Source organism: Eptesicus fuscus, chromosome 16 (genome assembly GCF_027574615.1).
Source record: "Eptesicus fuscus isolate TK198812 chromosome 16, DD_ASM_mEF_20220401, whole genome shotgun sequence".
NCBI classification, from domain to species: Eukaryota; Metazoa; Chordata; class Mammalia; order Chiroptera; family Vespertilionidae; genus Eptesicus; species Eptesicus fuscus.
The window spans coordinates 31,475,500-31,481,499 of NC_072488.1; positions in this window are offsets into that span (position 1 = coordinate 31,475,500).

A 6,000-nucleotide genomic window follows, 5' to 3' on the forward strand; every position below is an offset into this window, starting at 1 on the left:
AGAAGTTCAGCCTTTGAGGATTACCCAGGAAAGTGGGTACCTGATAGGGTTCCAAACTTGGGGGTTCTAGCTAATATATAATTGGGTCTGTAGCCAGGAAATTTTTCTTTAACCTTGCTTTACCTTAACAGAAGACAGTTGTGGCTTGGATAGGATGGGCAGCTTTGGATTTCATGGAGACTTTGTAATGATCACTGAAAGCATAACTCATTTTCATTTTGCTTTGTTACTGTTTTGATTTTTTTTTTTTTGGGGGGGCAGGGGAATGGGGGTTTGCCAAAGGAATTCAACAATGGTACTTTCTGAGCATTCAACAACTGTTCGTCCTCCTGGGAGGACCACAGAAAATTCTAATGTGGATGTCCAAGGGAAGACAGATACTGTGAGCCTGGGGCTATTTTGCAGCTCTTATTGGTTTGCTGCTGGAATGTCTCCAGCTGCTTTTACTCCCAGTGACTTCACAGGCTTTCTTGGTGGCAAATGGAACTTTGGCCTGATTTGAACCTGCCCACATTCCTTATCACATCCATTCCAATGTAGAGGACAATAAAGTCCTTTGATGGCACAAGGATGACCATTTAACTGCTCCCAAGTTGGCGCTTCCTCACAGCACAAGGCTCATTGCAGCAACTGAAGGGCTAAGTCAGCCTCCTGAGCCCCCAGCACCAGCTGTCTAATAGGGATAGAAATCTTTCTTCACTTTTTAGGCTAGGACTGAAATGTTGATTTCTAGCACTAAGGAGGGATCAGGTCTAAGCCAGCAGTTAGATATCCCTCTTGTAGTCCAGGACACCTTGCTCCTTACCGCCTGCCTGCAGAGGAGGCAGGAGAGGCTCCCGCCACCGCACTGCCTCGCCAGCTGTGAGCCTGGCTTTTGGCTGAGCGGAGCTCCTGCATTGAGTGTCTGCCCCCTGGTGGTCAGTGCGCGTCATAGTGACCAGTCGTTCCTTCCGCCTGTCATTCCACTGTCCGGTCAATTTGCATATTAGGGTTTTATTATATAGGGCAAGTCTTGCCATTTCTCCAATTAAAACTCTCCACTTGTTTCTCACGTCAATTCACATTAAACCTCAATCTCCAACTTTATTTCCTACCAATTTTTCTCTCACTCCATTCCATCCACAGTCTCCCTGTTGGGCTCAGATACAGTGGTTCTCACTTCTGGCTGCACATTAGAATCCCCTGGGTAGCTCTCAATAGTGATGCTAGGCCCATCCCTAGTCATTCTGATTTCCTTCATCTGTGGTGGATGCAATCCTTGACATTGGCATTTCTACCAGCTCCCCTGGTGCCTGGATGTGTAGAGAGTACTGCAAACATTTAGACAGCAACAATACACTTACTGCATGTACTAGCATGGCAACAGGCACAGTTCTTGACATATAGTATGTACAACTATTTTAAAATATTTGGGGGGGGGGCGGTAAAAGGGGGAGAAAGGGAGACATCTGTAATATTATCAACAATAAATATATATATTAAAAAATAAAAAATGAAATATTTCTGATCCTCTTGAATTGCATTCCTTTTCTTACCTATTAATAAAAAGAATTTTCTATCCTGTTTGAAAAATTGTCACCAAGAGTTGGAATTGGGAATTTTTTAATGTTTGGGGAAAAATGTTATTTCAACTAGCAGAAAGATATAGATGACATTGGAAAGTTTCAGCAACCTTAATGAACCATGAGAATTAATATGAACCTTTCTTCTTATCAGAGGTAACTTATTTTTTGACTTAAAGTTTATTTTGTTGGTCTGGGAAAATTAGTCCTCAAACCCACTTTTTGCTATCCAACATCAATTACTGTCAAGAAAAGCGAATATATCATACTATACTAACCTGCCTCAATGACAGAAATGTAATTTAATCAGATAGAAATATGGGCTTCTTGTCTTCCTGAAGATATCCAAGAAGCTATGTGCCATTCAAGATCTTTGAAATAGCATCTTTAATAATTTTTGTTGTTAAACTTAATCTTACATTTAATTATACATTTGCACCATCTAATTTGTTTTGTGTTGCTGGGCGAATAAGGAAGAGAACAGGCCTTGATTTTTTGACCCTGAGAATTTCCATTTGTTCTCATTCGTTTTACAGAATACATTTTTTTTCTCCTGTTTTTAGGAGTCAGGAAGAATTAGAACTAGGTATAGCTCAAGTCTTGTAGCTACTTAAGCTTGATCCACAGTTGATTCTAAATTTCAATATCAGTGAGGAACCTTGAATCGGAAACACTCACAGAGGCAATAAGGAAAGGCCATTCATTGTGATAATCTGGGCAGTTGAAGTTTGAGGAGGGCCTGGCAGGAGATCATCCTCTTTTGGACTGCTTGGAATTTAACCTAGTAGCACTCACAAAAAGAGTGGGAGAAGCTTTCAGAAGGAAAATATTGTAGATTCAGCTTATAACACCCAAAATCCATTGGTTGCAATAAATAAAAAAAAATACATAAAAAAACAAGTAACATTAAAGAAGCACTTTAAATAGCACGTGAGTCCAATAAAGGCAAATTAATTTCCAAGACCCATTGCCTTTCTAGTACAACAGGGCTTTAGAAAAAGAAGTTAATAAGACTAAAAGAGGTTAAGCACAAAACAATAACTATAGTAGCTTTCCCCCCCTTGATCATAAAGCAGAATTTGGTGCTCTAATGTTGGTGGTCATGAAGTCTTTTGATCCATTAGGGCAAGGAAATTGCTCTGTTTAGCATAATCCCAGAGACCACTGTGGGGGACTGTAGGAACATCTCACAGTTGCCAGCTGAGATTAAGCCAATTCACAGCCATCCACATTAGACCTGCAAGAAGAAAATCATGTGGGCAGAGGCACACAGTGTCTTGGTCAGGAGCATGTCATTCACTGAGTGCACCAGCCAAAGACCTGACATTCAGTATCCTATCTCCCTGCTTTTTTTTTGATGAGACTTTATCAAGCTACGCCTCTTGTTGAATTAAAACCTTATTTTCACACACTTCTGGCATATGTATCAATACATGTAATGTTGTAAAAGTATAATCTCTGCATTTAGAGAGGAGTTGTTCTATTTAATCCTTACATAATAAGAAACACAATCAAGTAGAAGTATAGGAAAATGTAAAACCAATCACTTGCAAACCATTCTAAAACAAACTTTATCAAGAATTTGGGAATACTAAAGTCAAACACCCTAAAATACTTCCTCATTGCAAGAAAACCACCAATTATACAAGTTAAAAAAAAGTAATAACCATATACTCACCAAAGAGGCAGGTGTGACAATGGGGGTCCAGGTCTCTCTCTTTTCTAGATGGTAGCTTCCATGTCCTTCCCTTTGCCCATGCTGCTTTAGTATACCTAAGTGGAATTGAACCATGAGTCTTAGCCCCTTCAGCCCACTGGGTGTTGCTAATCAATGGCAGAAATAAAGATCAAGGAAGAAGGGAGGAGGAGAAGCCTGCAGAGGTTCTGCATCACTTGCTGTGGGGAATTCAACTTCAGTGAGCATAAGAAGCACCAGGGGAACTCGTTACAAATGTAAATCCCCAGGACCCACATTCAGGTTTTGATTCCATAGTTCTGGTTTAGGAACTAGGATTTGACCTTTGGTAGGGACTTCCCCTGTCTTTCTAGCTTCATTTCTTCACCTCCATTATACTAGTACATTCCAGCTATAACAAACCACTTGAAGTTGCAAGAATCCAATGAGCTGTATTATGCCTTTGCACCAATTTGGAATGGTTTCTGCTCCCTCTCTCCCTCCTCTAACACACACACATGTGGATAGGCACTCATGCACACCTTGTGTGACTGACACATATGCTGAATCTAAGATCATATCAGACACTGCTTTCTCTCTCTCTTCAGTCTCCCTTCTCTGTGATCACGTTCAATTTGTACTCTCTCTATTTTGGCACCTATTATACACATGGTATTTTCTTGCTTACATGTTGTTTTCCCTAATTAGACTGTGAACTTCTAAATGTAGGGACCATGCTTATTCATCTTTATAGTCTCAGCCATAAAATTCTCAGCATAGCATCTGGTATTTAATAAGTACTCAATAAAAATTTGTTGAACTAAATCAAATGCTTGTTGATGCAAAGAATTATGGATTCCAGTTCATAACTTTTTTAAATAACTGAGGCTTGACTGAATTAGGATAGTGATAATTTGCTGAGTTAAAAAATGGTTTTTCATGGAAAAAAACACCTCAAGAATATAAAATTACAGAACAATTGAGAAAGAAAAAGTGGCTATAATTTTGTTTTTCATATGAGCTCCTTAGTAAAAGGCTACTTTATGAAAAATAAAAATGTCTGCTCACTGGAATTTAACATTTAAACTATAGTTCTAAGTTTATTTCTGGAGTCAAATTGCTCAGGATAAAAAATAAATAGAATTTATCCTAATAAAAAAACAAGGGCTTGTCACTTCTCATGTTTTTTCTCTCAAAAATCAAACCCCATTTCAAAGTAACATGCCTGATAGTTCATTTTTTCTTTTCTCTTAACCTTAGATTTGATTTGCCCTTCACCCTAGAAGATTCAATACTGAAAAGTGACTGTAAAGAGATAGGGAGAATAAGGATGTAGTTCTTCTTCCCTCTACTGGAAAATGTTAGAAAAAGATCATAAATGGAAATACTGTACATTTTTGAGGAAGATGAGATAGCCCTGGGTGAACCCAAGACATAGGGTGTGTCGTGCCCATAGTGGGGAGGGCTCTATGGGAAAGCATAGACACATACTTTTCTGCCTTGCCCACCTTACTGGGCTGTTGTGATGGTCAATTAAAATGAAAAAGGAGCCCTAGCTGGTTTGACTCAGTGGATAGAGCATCAGCCTGTGTACTGAAGGGTCCTGAGTTTGATTCAGATCAAGGGCATGTACCTAGGTTGTAGTCTTGATCCCTGGCCCTAGTTGGGGCATGTGTGGGAGGTAACCAATCAATATGTCTCTCTCACATTCATGTTTCTCTCTTATTGTCTCTCCCCCTCCCTTCCACTTTCTCTAAAAATAATGGAAAATATCCTTGATGAGGACTAAAAGATGTGCTAATGTGCCAAATAGTCTATAGGCCAAATAAACTGAAAATGTGGTAGCAGAGGAAGCATCAAGGAGTAAGCTGATACTATCATACATCTTGTATAAATATTTTCAGGATTTTACCAAAGGAAAGGAGCCTCTAAATCTATAATAGGAGGTTTCTGCAGGCATCTTCGAGGGCATGGCAATATATACATTTGTGATCTTATTCAGTAGTTCTGGACTTTCTATAGATTTGTATTTGGATGTAACAGAAACAGGTCATTGAATCTGTTCAGATTGGGCAATTTTAATATTTCCCTGAAAACCATTTATTCAAAGCTGGAATTATCTAGGTACTTTCTGAAAACTCAGAAGGATTATTCTTCCTGCTGCACATGAGCTTTGGAATGAGGTAGACATGGTGTGAGTCCTGATTCTACCACTTACTAGTTGTGGGCTTTAGAGCAAATTATTTTGTTTGAGATTGTTAATAATTAAATGTATTAATATTTGTTAGTACAGAATCTGGTAGATACTCAATAAACTCTAGTTTTTATTATATTGCCATATGCTTTGGTTAACTCAATCAGGTTTTCTTTTCTTTCTTCTTTTTTTCCCCCAAATTTCCAACCTCTAGATTTTAGAAAATGTACCCAAATTCTACTCATTTTTAAAAAATATTTTTATTGATCTTTCCAGAGAGAAAGGGAGAGGGATAGAGAGTTAGAAACATCAATGAGAGAGAAACACCAATCAGCTGCCTCCTGCACACTTCCTACTGGGGATGTGCCCGCAACCAAGGTACATGCCCTTGACCGAAATCGAACCTGGGACCTTTCAGCCTGCAGGCCAATGCTCTATGCACTGAGCCAGACCGGTTAGGGCTCTATTCATTTTTTATGCTTATGTTGTCTTTGTCATTTTTCTTATTCCTAGAAGTTATTTTTTAAAATATATTTTATTGATTTTTTACAGAGAGGAAGAAAGAGGGA